Source organism: Mauremys reevesii, linkage group 8 (assembly GCF_016161935.1).
Source record: "Mauremys reevesii isolate NIE-2019 linkage group 8, ASM1616193v1, whole genome shotgun sequence".
In the NCBI taxonomy this organism is placed as follows: domain Eukaryota; kingdom Metazoa; phylum Chordata; order Testudines; family Geoemydidae; genus Mauremys; species Mauremys reevesii.
Genome location: NC_052630.1, coordinates 10,412,528 through 10,429,350, shown reverse-complemented (window position 1 = coordinate 10,429,350; position 16,823 = coordinate 10,412,528). Strand labels below are relative to the sequence as shown.

The window sequence follows — 16,823 nt, the reverse complement described above, 5'->3', positions numbered from 1 at the left end:
ATTTTTTAAGCTCTGATTCCAATTCTGAAAATAATAATTCACTTTGACTTTCCAAACATGTATTTCACCAGAAAAAAAATAAAGAAAGAATTGAACATGTATAATACACTGTGTACATTTATGATGCTATAGAGTTGGGCATAAATCTTAATCTTAAGAATAGCAAGCCAGATCCTCAGTTCTCAGCGCTGCTGGAGTGATCAGGGTGCTTTAAGCCACCTTTTAACTCCCACAGACTTGAGCCAGTGTCGATAAAACAGGCTAAGGAGCTGTTCCATGTTACCCTGCTACAGAATTCCCATTATGACCCTGCACTGGCTGAGAATCAGGTGGAAAATCATGTGTTCTACCCTACCTCCTATGGCCATTTTTCACCCATTGGGGAGCAGACAGCATAGGGTCGGCTATACTGTCTCTACACTACTCAAGGATTCCTGTTTTTCAGGGGAATTCTCAGCTAACAGAGGGCAGCTCAGCTGAGGGCAACTTTCCAGCTCCTTGGTGCACCTGAAGCAAAGCAGCTGGGGCCAAGAAACTGGCCCAATATATTTTATTTACACCTTTTTATCCAAAAGTATAACTGGGTTCAAAGAATTAGATAAGTTCATGGAGGATAGGTCCATCAATGGCTATTAGCCAAGATGGTGAGAGATGCAACCCCATGCTTTGGGTGTCCCTAAACCTCTGACTGCCAGAAGCTGGGACTGGACGATCGGATGGATCACTTGATAATTGTCCTGTTCTGTTCATTCCCACAGAAGAATCTGGCACTGGCCAGTGCCAGAAGACGGGACACTGGGCTAGAGGGATCATTGGTCTGACCAGTATGGCCATTTTTCTGTTTTAAAAGCCAGTGTTATTTGAAATGCTAAACAACATCTCTAAGGTTTTGTGGGACTTCCTGCTGCCCTTATTCAGGTGAGATCAAAATCTTGTCCTCTGTGGGTACGTCTAGACTACCCGCCATATCGGCGGGTAGTGATCGATTTCTCGGGGATTGATCTAGACGCGTCTCATCTAGACGCGATATATCAATCCCCGAAAGCGCTCCTGTCGACTCTGGAACTCCACCAGTGCAAACAGCGGTAGCGGAGTCGACAGGGGGAGCCGCGGACGTTGATCCCACGCTGTGAGTACGAGAGGTAAATCGATCTAAGATACTTCGACTTCAGCTACGCTATTCACATAGCTGAAGTTGCGTATCTTAGATCGATTCCCCCCCACCCTAGTGAAGACCAGCCCTGTGATTATTTATTGGGGGTTCTGTCCCTTTTTTGACTATTCCTCTAGCTACAATTACCTCGCTGTGCAACAGCGTTGCCAGATCAAATCAGGGAGTCAGTGGCTGGTGCATTACTGTGCCAACCCACCATCCATTCAATGAAGATATAACATAGCTGAGGTGCGTTTTTAAAGTAGAACGGATGGCAAGAAAACAAATGGATATCTAACCTAAAACTAAGGAAATGACAACATTATTGCCGATATGGAAATGTGAAATTTAACAAGATAGATTCATATGAATTTACATAAAGCTACAGATTTGGAAAGTTAATTTTGAGGTTAAAGGCCGTGTCACTATATTATCATAACATTAATATTTGCAGTAAAATAAAAATATGCAATGGGTATCGACAGTGGCAAATTCACTGCAGTCCCTCGCTTCCTGTAACATTTACACAGTCTTTAAAGAGCTGTGCTTTGCCATCTTATACCATTTTCACCATGGTTTTCCTTGTTAATTCCCTTTCTTTGTTTTTCCTCTTTTTCATTTCAAATTTCATGTACCCTTTATGTTTAAATAATTGTTATTTATGATTATTACTTTACTGGTCAGATAGGGAGTCAGATGAGAAGAAAGGTGAAAGTTTAAATAAAAGAAAGCAGATTGATTTCTTAAAATCAGATCTTGACATATTTCCAAACATTGTGTTGTTAAAGATAACAGAATGAACTGAAAGTATAAATAGAGAGAGCAGTAGTCCATCCCATGACTCATGCTAGATGCATCTTGCAGTTCAAGAGTCATTTATTATTCCAAACATATTCATCGTCACCTTACTGTGATTTAAGCTGTCTGATCCCATTAAGCCGTATGCTAGAGCATTCCATTATCTGTAGATGATACCAAAGATCTCTCTAGAAGTATGGGAGCATCAGGGACTTGATCCTGCCAGGTGATAAGCAGTCTGGTGAGCATCCTCTAACCCCATAGGCCCCAAACCAGCAAGGTGCTTTTACAATATGATATATACAACAATGTGTTACAGGTGAGCATGTTTCAGACCAACCACTACAAAAGACGGCAAAGACACAACACACTAAATTCTCAAATCGGGCAGGGGTTAAAGAGAGAAGCCAGCAGCCTTCAGAACTGACCCCTAGGCAATATTGGAAACGTGTCAGAAAAGCACTAACAGCAGAGCAAGAGTTTTCAGGCAGTTTCAGTGTCCAAAAGCATCCACTAATATGTGACCTCTTGCAAAAGCAAAGATTTTCCCTTAGGAACTCCTTCCTCTAAAAGGCTGTTTCACACCCACAGTGTCATAGAGGAAGGGTAAGTGGATAACTCATACATGGTCTGAGAGGAGAAAACACTATCCAAGATCCTGTAAGTTTTGCTGTGTGTACCAGCTGAATAGCGATGCACGTAATTGGAAATAAGGCAGATGTTACTGGTGGTACAGCTACATTTAGGCTGTAACACATAGGAAGGGCTTTCAAAAAGATCGCACAGAAGTCAACGTGCCTACACATGCCAGTTGTTCAATGTGATCCTTACTCCTTTTATCCCAATTACTTTCATCCCAGACCCCCCCCCTTTTTTTTGTGACGGCTAATATGAAACCTACAAAAGGAACCCACAATACAGTATCATGCTGTGCATGCTGCTCAGATTTGCTTATCCCTGGCTCCCAATCTTGTTCTTAAACACTGAAAACATATGAAGGTGGGCAAAAGCATTGTGTGGCAAATGCATCTATTCGACCACAGTTAAGATGCAGTGGCTCAGCAATTCATCAGAACAGCTGAAGCACCAACCCACTCAAGCTCTTTATGGATGCCCAAGAGACTTTCAAGGCAGGACAAAGCTGTGTGTGCAGATTTGAAAAAGCCTGACAGTGCTGCTAATGTTGGGCTAAATTGGAAGTGATCACATAGCTAGTGGGTCGATGAGGTACCTGCAGGATAAGCATTGGGCCGGTCTTTGAAGTGCTGATTCAAACATAGGCTCATATGAATATCTCCCCTACATTTTCCACACGGAGGAAACAACAGGCATTCTGAAGGTAGGGAGAGAAAAAGCCCAAGTAACAAAGACCGTTTTTTCTTCAGAAGTTCTTTCGTGCTAACCCTCTGGGGTTGGGGCTCCAGGAGTTTTGTGGGGACATGACTAAGAGGTCACACACAAGGGATGTCTACACTATACAGCAGCATCCTACTCCAAACCCACAGAAGTCCGTGTGGAATTTCTCGCAGGAATTCACGTTGCTTTGATGTATGGGAACATTCCTGAAAACATTTAGGGTAGGACTTCACGGCAGAGAGTTAGCTCCTACTGGTATCTGGGCTTTGCTTCTTACCCATCTCCTGTTCACACACAACCCTCTCATCTGAGTTTAGTGGCGATTTCAGTCTGGCCTGACTGGCAGTGTGGATTAGAGGCCAGATTCTGGTTTCGCTTGAGCTGGTAAGTCACCCACACTTTGCAGTGAGGATGCAGGTTTAATCACTGAAGTGATTCTAGATTCATGGAGTTTAAGGTCAGAAGGGACCATCATGATCATCTAGTCTGACTTCCTGCACATTGAAGGCCACAGAACCTCACCCACCCACTGTTGTAATAAACCCCTAACCTCTGTCTGAGTTACTGAAATCCTCAATTCATGGTTTTCATGACTCAAGTTACAGAGAATCCACAATTTACATTAGTTTAAACCTGCAAGTTTTACCCATAGCCCATTCTGCAGAGGAAGGCAAAAAAAAAAAAACCCCACAAACCAGGGTCTCTGCCAACCTGATCCGGAGGAAAATTCCTTCCCAACTCCAAATATGGAATTAAGTTAGACGCTGAGCAAGTGGGCAAGACCTAGGACACTGAAGAAGTAGGAGAATGATGGTATTGCCCATGGAGACAGTGATTTAACTGTAAGGACAAGAATCAAGTTACTAGCATGGGAGTCACTATTCAGATGAGATAACGTAATATGAATAATGAAATGCTTATGTTAAGCTTCAGTGCATACGCAGGGTGAACTAAAAAACAACATTTCCAAAAACCTGAGCAGATGCAGACTGATCTGAGTGATTATACAGTGAATTAAAGACTGCCTTTCCTCCTGACAAACCCAAGACTGGAGTTTCTTACTAAACATTGCCAACACCACGAAGATACAGCCACAGCTGTGTTTTGTCTTCAAATAAGTTTTTTTTAAAATCTACTTAATTTAAATAAACTCAATTAATCCTCACAAGTTTATTTGTGTAATTGATTTAGATACAGTATAAGCCCATTCAGCACCCAATTCAGCAAGCCGTATTGATCTTATTTGGCCAATAAGATAACTCAAACCCATTCTGGAAAACACACACAGCCATCTGGAGACTATTTTACACAGTTAGAGTTATTAGATGTGTTAGCTGGCTGTTAACATTTAATACTACTACATGTTGTAATAACGCATGACTCAAATATGGGGTCAGGTGGCCAAAGTTTGCATTACTACCACAGTGAAATCTTTATGGTTGTTTGCTAAAGGTTGAAAGTAGCTGAAAAGGTAATTCAGTGCCTGGAAGCTGTATCTGACTTTGATCATAAAGCAGTTAATAAGCTTTACATTTACAAGAAAGAATAGCAATATTTATTTATTTATTTCATTTGCCTCATCTCTTGTGTAATATGTTCTCTCTCTCAGATTCCATAAAACATCTCTCATCACTGAGTCCCTTTCAGAATCATGTCACTCTAAAATACGATATCATGTGTAGGGAACCAGGAGCTGATCGTTTTAAGATAATAATGGGATTTGATTTTTTTTAATCACAATGTCAGAATTATTACAGTCTTTATCAGAAATATAATATATGGCTTTCCCACTGTGCTCCATTCATCAGATAGCGTTCTACAGTATTTACTTTTCTTTATCTATTTTGTTCCAAACTCTCTCATAAGGCTGCAGGAACCTACCCACGGGGCAATGCACCGTGACATGCGGAAGGAACAAACTAGCTTGAGACATTCATACTAGAAATGCCACCTCTCCCATCCAGATGCATAAGACTGAGCAGAAGTTGCTTTGCTCTGTCCTGTCTTTTCGCACATAACATACCATGTGGCATCTTCTTTTTCCAACAACTTTGTGTGAGAAGTTTTTCCCCTGCAGGGCCTGATTTAGCAGGGGGGTTGCTCCTGCTCTTCAGGCCTTTCATGTCCATCTACCATGGGGATGAAGTGTTTAAATATCACATAATTTCCTTAGACATCAGGCTAACAAGAGGTCAATAAAAATATAACAAAACGCTGGGCCAGAGCATCACCTTGCGTAAATCAGCATAACTCCATTAAGTTTAAGTGCATTTCTGTCCAATCATACTTACTATCTTTGTTGTGTTTCATGTTTGTTTGCCAGGATCGCGCTTCTTATTGTATACAATTCTGGAAGTTGAGCTTTGTGGCAATCCCCAGAGAGTGTTTCAGACGTACAATAGCTTTTAAAAAGAAGCAGCGCTTGTCTGTCTTTGAAGATGCACATTGTACTGCATGATGAAAACAGAATGTCAATACTCTCACCTTTGGGACTCCGGGGAGATGTCTTTCGTTTCACAATGGCAAGCGTAACAGCGTAATTCACTGAAGAAAGCTTATCTGTGATCCCTCCAGTTAGTGATGAAAGAGGCCAGGAGATCAGATTTAACAACAAAAAAGACAGACCATTCATGCAAAATTGTTACAAAATGGGAAAAAAATAAGATGTCTCTTTGGTACAGTCCAGAATTTTGGGAAATCTCTTGTGTCTCTCAAATTGAGGATTTCATCTTATTTCTTTTGCTCCTTCCCCCCACCCCCATTCTTCACTGAGGCTGTTCAAGCTGATGTGGACAGGGTGGATATAGCTACCAGAAGTACTTTGTTTATGTTGTGATGTTCATGTAACAGGATAAGCATCTAGAGCACTGGATGGCCATCTATAGTTGTATTTCAAAAAATTCAATTAAAGACAAATAAAAATAAGTGTATTGAAAAAAATTCTCACCCTGAGTCATTTTGCTTATACGCCGCATAAAGCCGTACTCCTAGTTAAATCATGCTCACCATACAGTCTTAGGTAAACCAAAGGACACAACTCATGTAAATAAACAAGCAAGATTTGCCCCTCCCCCCTGCCCCATGTGACTTGGGAAAATCTAATGACGTATTCATTGGCAAATGCATGCCTCTACACATGTGATGGGACAGAGGAAGCAAAGATAGAAGCTTTAAATAGAAGAGGGTGATGCCTTGTCCTCCAGGATTAATTCCATTAAATAACTGAGTACTTTTTATAAAAGAGGGTGCTTTCCTGCAGGACAGGATGAATTTTGAAGGACCAGGATGTGTTAATTCAACATAGCCTAGCTACAGCCTCTGTTTGTCACACCCTTATTGAGCACCAACAGAAATGGACACTATCCTTCTACACTATAACTGTTCTGGGATGGAGGCAGTGTATCTGAGGGGCGAATCTCCTTAAGTGAAGTGGGTCCCCATGACACAGAGGTTCAATAATGGATATCGCTTTGCCAGTTACGATGGGTTTTGCCCAGTGATTTTAGACATGACAATAGAAGGGTAAATAAAATGTTGTTTGGTAAGCTCAAAACAAAGATGGAGAGAGGGGGGAAAATGAGAGAAAACAACCCGAATAACAGTCGGAAAACGACTAGTGGCAGTTTCACCAAAAAATAGAGCTGATCTCAGAAAAGCTTTAAATTGAAAGCAACTTTCAGAGAATGTGTGTGTGTGTGTGTGTGTGTGTGTGTGTGTGTGTGTGTGTGTGTGTGTGTGTGTGTGTAAAAAAGAGCATTGCCAGTCCCCATAAGAAGAATTAGAAATGTCAAGAGTAAAAACACGGTGCACAAAGTGGAGTGGGGGGGGAGAGAGATTACGAATATAAAACATTTCGTTCTGCGCTATATTTAGTTCAGAAGCACCTTTCTGCTTCTGGCAGGGTCGTCCTCAGGAAAGGAAAGAAATTAATTCTCCGCCTTTCCCTTTGAAATAGCTATAATGCCATCTAAAGGTCTTTGTACAGTGATGTAATGTCTTCAACTCTGAGCCACCCCAGCTCCAGCAGGTTAGGCAGATGTGAAGCATAAGTGTGTGATTTGAGGGTTGGTTTTCTGTAGTGAACTTTTGAAGTGGCATGTTTTCAAAGAGCAGAAGTTATCACATTGAGCCGGCTCTGCTTAGGCAACAGTGACATAACTTTCTTTGACTATAATTGATCCTTTTCATTACATCCACGGAGTTTGGGAGCTCGTTCAACAAACACACTAAGACTCAACATGTGATTTATGGGTCATTTGAATGGCATCTATCGGTATTCACACAGCACTGAATAACATCCCCACCTCAGCTGGTCCTGTTCCAATATGCACTGGGTGTCTTGTAGTGAGAAGTGGCTTTTTTAGGTTGTTCAGAAGTACTGCTCAGGTTTCTGGAGGGCGATACCTTATGATGGATTCTATGCTACTTATTAGTTATAATTCTAATATTTTCCCAGCCTCTCCCTAGTAATTGTTCTATCCAGTGCAGCCAACACTAAGAATTTCCCTTGCTTTGTATATTGTCAGTGCCACTGTCCACATCACCATATAGTTCACAGTTATAATGTGAATATGCCATTTCCCTGTCATTGTGACAGATTGCACTGACTTCCTTCCTCCACGAGTTATTCTGTCATCGGGAAATATCATCATCTTGTGGTTTCAGAGTAGCAGCCGTGTTAGTCTGTATCCGCAAAAAGAACAGGAGTACTTGTGGCACCTTAAAGACTAACAAATTTATTTCAGCATGAGCTTTCGTGAGCTGCAGCTCACTTCTTCGGATGCATAGAATGGAACACACAGACAGGAGATATTTATACATACAGAGAACATGAAAAGGTGGAAGTATGCATACCAACAGGAAGAGTCTAATCAATTGAGATGAGCTATCATCAGCAGGAGGAAAAAAAACTTTTTGAAGTGATAATTAAGATGGCCCATAGAAGGTGTGAGGAGAACTTAACATAGGGAAATAGATTCAATTAATGTAATGACCCAACCATTCCCAGTCTCTGTTTAGGCCACAGTTAATTGTATCTAGTTTGCATATTAATTCGAGTTCAGCAGTTTCTCTTTGGAGTCTGTTTTTGAAGTTTTTTTGTTGCAAAATTGCCACCTTCAAGTCTGTCACTGAGTGGTTAGAAAGGTTGAAGTGTTCTCCCACTGGTTTTTGAATGTTATGATTCCTGATGTCAGATTTGTGTCCATTTATTCTTTTGCGTAGAGACTGTCCAGTTTGGCCAATGTACATGGCAGAGGGGCATTGCTGGCACATGATGGCATATATCACGTTGGTAGATGTGCAGGTGTACGAGCCCCTGATGGCGTGTCTGATGTGATTAGGTCCTATGATGGTGTCACTTGAATGGATATGTAGACAGAGCTGGCATCGGGCTTTGTTGCAAGGATAGGTTCCTGGGTTAGTGTTTATGTTGTATGGTGTGCGGTTGCTGGTGAGTATTTGCTTCAGGTTGGGAGGCTGTCTATAACCGAGGACTGGCCTGTCTCCCAAGATCTGTGAGAGTGAGGGATCATCTTTAAGGATAGGTTGTAAATCTTTGATGATGCGCTGGAGAGGTTTTAGTTGGGGGCTGTAGGTGATGGCTAGTGGCGTTCTGTTATTTTCTTTTTTAGGCCTGTCCTGTAGTAGGTGGCTTCTGGGTACTCTTCTGGCTCTGTCAATCTGTTTTTTCACTTCAGCAGGTGAGTATTGTAGTTTTAAGAATGCTTGATAGAGCTCTTGCAGGGGTTTATCTCTGTCTGAGGGATTGGAGCAAATACGGTTGTATCTTAGAGCTTGGCTGTAGACAATGGATCATGTGGTGTGTCCGGGATGGAAGCTGGAGGCATGTAAGTAAGTATAGCGGTCAGTGGGTTTCTGGTATAGGGTGGTATTTATGTGACCATCGTTTATTAGCACAGTAGTGTCTAGGAAATGGACCACTTGTGTGGATTGGTCTAGGCTGAGGTTGATGGTGGGATGGAAATTGTTAAAATCACGGTGGAATTCCTCGAGGGCTTCTTTTCCATGAGTCCAGATGATGAAGATGTCATCAATGTAGCGCAAGTAGAGTAGGGGCGTTAGGGAACGAGAGCTAAGGAAGCGTTGTTCTAAGTCAGCCATAAAGTCATCTTGTGGCACACTCTAGTTTCAGATCATGGCTTTAAAATGAACACAACTGGATCTACAATACAAACACATTCAACAGAATTTTCCTTCCATTCCAAATTGCTTACCATACTAAGGTCTTCCAACAATATCTGTGGAAATGAAATGCCCCATTTTTTAAAAACAAAAGCTCATAGCAAGGTACACACATTTGGTATGTTCTAACATCAGAAATATTAGATCTGATTCTGATCTCATTTATATGAGTGTAAATCAGAAGCATCATAGAATTGAATATCAGGGTTGGAAGGGACCTCAAGAGGTCATCTAGTCCAACCCCCTGCTCAAAGCAGGACCAATCCCCAGACAGATTTTTGCCCCAAATCTTTAAATGGCCCTCTCAAGGATTGAATTTATAACCCTAGATTTAGCAAACCAATGCTCAAACCACTGAGCTATCCCTCCCCTAGGAGAGTCAATGGAGCTACCCAAGTAGAAAAAAACAGGGTAACAGAGATCAGACTCAGGGCACTGATGGGCTGACATGAGGTAATAGTTAATAATACACCATAACATACCTTCTTAAACTCAGCTGGTGTCAGACTTCACTGCATAATTACACATACTTCCACAAGTAGGTTAATTATAGTATTACAAAACTGATTGCTATGCAGATTCTGTTACCATTGCTGTCTATTTCACAGCTTCCCATCACCTTGTAACCTACAGCTCTAGGACTAATTTTATATTTAAATATGTAGCAGGCTGGATCTTTTCCTTATCAGAAGTCCATAAGAATGAGGTGTAGGTGGAATTCGCTTGGTATAAAAAAAAAATCCAAGTTACTCTCAAGATTAGATTAGGCCAGATCTAGAGGACCATTCATGTCTATATTAAAAAGTTTTTGTTTTTTTTAAATTGATGGCGGTTTACTTGATAAGAGCCTTCAGATGCTCCCTCTTAAGTATTCAGGTTTGAGAAAAATAACTGCTATTTGTAGTAAAACTAATTATAGGAAGAACTATTTTAAGCAGTTTAAATGTGCACTTGCCATAATCATGAGAGAGGAGAAAGGTTGATTGGCTTGTTCAGTTGTTTGAAGTGCATTTGTTCTCTCATTTGCAGAGGACTGGAATGCAGCAAAGATCAATTGCCTGTCATTGATTTGCTGGGTTCTCTCTTTCTTTTTATTTTTGACAATTATCAGGTAGCCATCACGGATATAAAAATGGTGAAGGACCTTAAGAGATATTAAAAATATTTGGACAGTGTCCTTTGTTTGTTGTAGGTTAAGGGAATGTAGGGTCAAATTTGGCTCTCAATTACATTGGAGTAAATTCTTCAGAGGCCTTGGCTATACTTATTTATTTTATATTAATATTTAGTCTTTCAGGGACTAATGGTGTAGTTCTTATTCAAATATAATTCCCATTGGCATCAATAGGGGTTTTCCCTGAGTAACAAGACGACTAGGCATTGAGTATGCAAGCCATTCCTTTGGCCTATGTAGGAGATCCGGTTTAAGAGTAATTGTAACCTGTGTGACTGTTCTGCCTCCATCATGCCTCACGTTCATCTCAGAAACTGACAGACAAGTGGGGAGTAAGACATTCCCTAAAAATGTGATACTTTTTGTATTATTTTCACTACACATGTATTTTAGATCCAACTCCAGTTTCCCCAGTTTTGCAGCAAGTTTAGCCACTGGGACTATCTGCAACATTTTTACAGACTCTTAAGTTTGGTTTCAGATCTTTACAAAGAATGTGCATTTCTGTTGTCGCAATGATATCAAGCAAACAAAAGCAGAGAAAAATACGTAGACCTATACTTCTAATTTATACAAGGTATCATATCAGTCTAAAATTGACCAGGACCCCCCACCCCATTGTGAGAATCACACCAAGAGGGTAATCCACAGGGCAGTAATCTCCTTGCAGTGGTGAGTGAATCCACTACCTCCATCACCCAGAATTATAGAGAAGCGCTTGATACACTGGGGCCCTTTACACAACTCTGGCAATGTAGAAGGGCCATAATGTAAAACAGCCTTAGGGTAAATGAGAAATAGGTCCAGGTTCCCCCCCACCACCTTTAATTTTTCTAAATGTGTGAAAAATTATTACTGACTGCAGAGGAGACTGTACCTGCACAGCTAATGGATTAGTAGCTGTTCATTACTTAGTGCTACTCAAATCTTTCATTCAAATATTTATTATACAGGGTAGCCATCAGCCATAATTATACAACTAAATAGGCCTTGCTATTGTAAACACACACTCAGTTCAATGGAATTACTTTTGTACAAAAAGTTATGCACATGCATAAGTGTTTTCTAGATCAGGGACAGTTGTTATTCATTATAACAAACTATAAGTCAGTACACTATTACGGTTTTATAATGCCAATGTATTATTATTGGTATTCCAAAACAGGAAAGTTTAGCTCAGTCAACTTTTTAAATGCAGGTATTTTCAAAGAAGGTTTACATGAAATATCGCCAGATATTACTTTTTTCTTTTGTTTGGCAAAGATGACAGCGGAGTTCAGTTTTCCATGTAATTTTAAGCTCTTGTGTTTGACACTGTTGAATAGTAGTGTAGACAAATACCCCCAGAGACAGGGTCTTTAATTATGAAGGTTTATCACTGAGAATCAGTTTGCTGGTAAAGCCACTCTGATTTTCCCATTGCCCATACTACACATAATAAGCATTCCTGAGGATTTTTTTCCCCCCATTATTTCTTGAACTGATAAGCTTTTCATCATACTGCTTTACATCCTTATGACATACTAGCCATAAAACTCATATGGAATAATTAGATTGACCACCCTTGCCATGTATATATAACTTGCTTAACTTTGAAGCATTTGAGTAGTGACATCAGTGGGAGGTGCTTAAACTTTAGCATGTGCACAAGTGTTTGCAGGATCAAAGCCTAACTTAATTGTATACACAGATTTTATGTTAGGGAGATACTTACTGCACTATTGCTATGACTGCTGTGGGAGCTACAGTTCATCACACCTCTGAAAAAATCACCACTGATTTCAGTACCTAGCTTTGGGCAGCCAAGTTAGAACATTTTGACTCATGCCTTTAATAGCCAATAGAGTAATCCCTGGAAAAATAGGTATGTTTTAGAACTGCATTGGTGCTCCTATATTTTTACCTCCAGTAATTGTCATAAGCTTTGCTCTCTCTGCTAGCATTACACTTGAGTCATAGGTTACCCTATAACGTACCTTACAGCTAAGAAGAATACAAACTCAGGCACTGAATCAGAAGCTAGTCTGCATGGTAGATTACACTTTAATTGCAGATACATTTATCAGAACATTTGACTAGGTAAAGAGCAGTTCCTATCAATGAGCAGTAGTACTTGTTAGAGATGTATTGCAGTTTGCTTTGCGTAATAAATATGTGGTTGCTGCATGTTTATCCATGTAGTCTCCTAGTGATGACCAGAACAAGGTGTATTAAACAGAAAATCCTCTTTTCAATTACTTAAATAATGAACAGTCAATTTTTTTTTCAATCTTGGACCTGTTTATTCTTCCACTGAAGTCAACGGGAATTTTGCCTCTAACTTCACTGGGATAAGGACTCAGCCAATTGAAATTAGATTAATTTTGTCCCTTCCCACAAACAAGCTATACCAGAAATTATACAGGGTGGTGATTATTGTGATGGCAACTAGAAGTGTAGTGTGCAGACTTGTAGGCTCTCTCAGGTCCAACCTGTTTCCATAGGAAACAAAACCAAGTGATTATACTAATTCTTGGGATGATGTTAGAACTGATGGAATCTTTGTATGCTACTCTTGTTTTAAATGGGTTGAATTCATCATTGACACAATCCACTGATATCAGTGGAGTTACAATGTAGAATGTAGCCAAGAATGTCAGTTTCAAAAGAAATTACATGCATGCATATCTCATCACGCAAACCTAGGCAGGCAGCATATTTCACATACTCATCAGGCAATGGTTGCAACATTCAAGAAGGTGTTTTAGAAAAGCAAGATTGGAACAAATACTAGATCTGTGCAGACTGTATTGTCTAATTTCTTAACAGTCTACCCCTGTAAATGGGCATGTTTACACATAAGCTTGTTTGTCTCAGGATCTGTGGAAAGTCAGTGGTAAGCAAGATTCTGGGGCAGCATCTGTGGTGCTAGCAAAATATTAGACAAATAAGGGAGAAATGAATTAACTTCAGCCTCACAGAACAAGTTAGCCAAATTACATATAGTTTTTACATTAAAAAGACATGTCCCTCCAAGCAATGAAAGCAGCAACAAAAATCTAGAGAATGCTTCCTGTTCCTTCTATGCACTCAGCCTACAACTGATTCTGAAATCTAGGTTAAAGAGACCTTATCTCCCATAAACATATGTGGATGTTGTTATCAATAAGGGATGAGTCATGCTAGATGATTGTCATTTAGTGTCCTATTGGGACACTTGAAGGGCAGAATGGTGGAGGTTAGAGAGGTTTACAAAAAAGATAATAGGGTTTTCTTCCCCCCTCTCCCCCCAGTCTCTTTCAAACTTTTAATGGAATGGGGTGTATAGATATATATATAAAATAGGGTTTTCTTCCCCCCCGCCTTCAAACTTTTAATGGCAACCTAGCAGGATTTCCTTATCCACGTTACAATTTTAACAAGTAGTTCTTGTGATCATTTGTGGATTCATCTAGTTCCTATAGACAAGGGGACAAATCCTGACTCCACTGGGATCAATGGGAGTTTTGCTATTGACTTCAACGGGACAAGGATATGGTCACAGGCCTTCATTCTTCTCCCAGGTCCCAAACATGAGGCCTCTGACAGCTCTCATCTCCTGCCTGACTCCTACTGCTGCTATCTCTGACTAACGGGGTCAGCACCTCACCAGATTTATCCCAGTAGGTTTCTACTGCCTCCCCTCCCTATTCCTATGGAGCTAGCAGAGAGAGAACCCCATCTGCTTTCTCTACCCATTTCTTGGATAGCACTCAGGCCTGATTCATCAAGGCTTCCCCTCATTTCATTGCATCTTTCTCTTACTGGGTTTTCTTCCACCAGGCCTCAGATGTCCTCTTTTAAGCCCAATTGGAGTGAGCTGATGAGGCACGGGTGCACTGGCCCTGCTCCCTCTTAAAGGGCCAGTGCCATCCTCTCCCAGCCCCCCTAAGGCCTAGATTAATCTTCAGGCTGCTATAAGTGGCGCTAAGAGCCAGTTCAGTCCCTAGCCAGCACCAAGATTGGGGTGATGGTGAGTGGCTTGGAGTCAACTTTGGTGCCTCATCCTTTGCTCTGGCAAGGCTAGGATTTGTACTTTCAGTGAATAATTTATCCAATAAATGTTTTCTATAAGCCTCTGCTTATGTACTTGTAAATAATTGTTTTCTTTCAACTCTACTTTTAAATATGTGGTTGTGGTTTTACAGGCAGGAGAACTGACAGCAGTTTGCACATTATTTGTAAACAGGACTACTCTGCCTTTTCATTAGTTTATGCCTAGGTTTGGGATGTTTCAAAAGATTCCCTTTCAGGCAGACAGAGTGTGTGCCCAGTCAGCCACCTAAAAATGACTCTGAACCATTTATATAGTCAGCAAGCACAGGGGCAATTTTGTGCTTTCCTTCCGTTTTCAATGTTCGCAGAATGAGCATGCTTTCTGCTTCTTCAGGCTGCTTCCTTAAATGTGTCATGACAAGGAGTGATGACTTTGTGCCGCAGCTGACACTGAAAACTGAAATAAGAGGGAGATTTCTGTTCTGTGTGTCTACGTGGTTGTGCAACAAAGTAGTTCCTCTTATCCATTTTAAATAGGCAACAGGAGAACAAATACGGACTCTGAGAAATGCAGAGGAATGAGCAAGGTTACAGGGACACTTCTGCATGTTGAAACAGTAGGGGAGTAAGAAAATCAAGATTTTAAAAAGGGTCAAACTTTCTGAAATGCAGTATTCGGCTAGGTCCTTGCTGGAGCCATTTTGCATTAGTCTGTCAGTATAAAGTAGCTGCAAACTGGTTTAACCAGCTCTATGTGATTTCCTTGATGTAAGGGAATCCCAAGTTATTATATGACCCGCACAGCAGTTTACTCACCTCAGTGATGTTGATGCCCAATGAAAGGAGCATACTGGGGGAAAAATAGACATGTCTATGGAGTGGCTACATACAGCCACCTTGACTTCAATGAGACTACCAATGTAGCTGACCAGATACTTAAATGTTTTGCTGGATTGTGACTCTGGTACCCAACATTAGTATATGTAATGGAGAGTTCCCCATTGGTAAAGTCCTCTGTTTTCAGATGAGAAGGCTTTGAGTTCTGTTCCCAGTCATGACGACTGGGTAGTCTGAGAGGACTGAAAGCTGATGACCATGAAGTCTAGGGCTCTATCACAGAGCAAATCTACTCTTGCACTACGGGTACACTCCTATCCCCTGGCTATCGCTGTTGTGTGGATAAACACAGGGGTTCAGCCTTAAGGGATGTCAACCTAGCACTTTTTTTTAAACCTGAATTCAGTCTACTAAAATAACCAAAAGAAAAACCAGAGTTCAATATCTTCTTGGAGAAGGGACTCTGCCCCAGCCTCCTATGGGCAGATCTGGGTGAAGTATGTTCAACAGGAAATGAAGCTGGCATATATTAATTGTTGCCTAAACAGTGAAAAATGAAATTGTTCCCTCCTGCACTTTTGTTTTCAACATAGGTGGGTGTTGGGGGCTGGAAATTCACGAATAAAGGTGATTTAAACAGAGTTGGTGTATGAAATCAGTCTGGGAGAAGCAATGGGAAGAATAAATGCCTTCAGGATTGAACAGAAATTATACATGAGGAAAAAGTCAAATTAAATTGGAGTCTCTTGGAGAAGGTAAGGTAATTATCTGGGCAAAGAGAAGACAGCGTATTTATTAAAAGGACTTTAAGAGGGATTTAGAATGTTATAAGTGGGTCTGTGGATTTTCATTCTTTAAAGCAAAAATATTTAAGTTTGCCCTGTAAATCTGTAGCTGAGTGAAAATCAACAGCCAGAGCTTGCATGGGGCATGTAACTCCCATGCTAACTGGATAGGTTGTATCAGCTGCAATATTGCATCAGCATTTTGACTGATGATGGCGCACGTGAACTCTTGGGCAGTGGCTGCCCCATTGTACTAGCACTGTTGATCTCACTGGTGCCTGTGCAGTTGCAGGGTTTGGCTGTATTGATACTTGCCTGTTAAGAGGTTGAACATTTTATTGACAGCCAGACCAGTTCCCAGGTTATGCAGAGGGAACAGAAATTGCCATTTTTAAACTGTAATTTACTTTTCAAACCATTTCCTCCTCATGTTAAGCACCATCAGGGCAATGAGAAGCTTTAAGAAGACACTACAGGGTATTTTTATTATTAAAAAGTAAAA

The 16,823-nt window shown here is 40.7% G+C and overlaps 1 protein-coding gene across 3 annotated transcripts in view; it reads right to left on the bottom strand.

The window, feature by feature from the left end:
• Nucleotides 1–16,823, bottom strand: part of TRPC7 (transient receptor potential cation channel subfamily C member 7) — a 349,786-nt gene that overhangs the window by 133,192 nt on the left and 199,771 nt on the right. Inside the window, exon 1 of one of the 3 annotated variants that reach the window (XM_039486617.1) lies at nt 2,058–2,145. The exons of the other annotated variants lie outside the window; for them this stretch is intronic. The gene's annotated coding sequence lies outside the window, so the exon portion shown is untranslated. Of the gene's footprint in view, nt 1–2,057; nt 2,146–16,823 lie in introns of those variants that run through there. 3 annotated transcript variants of the gene reach the window in all.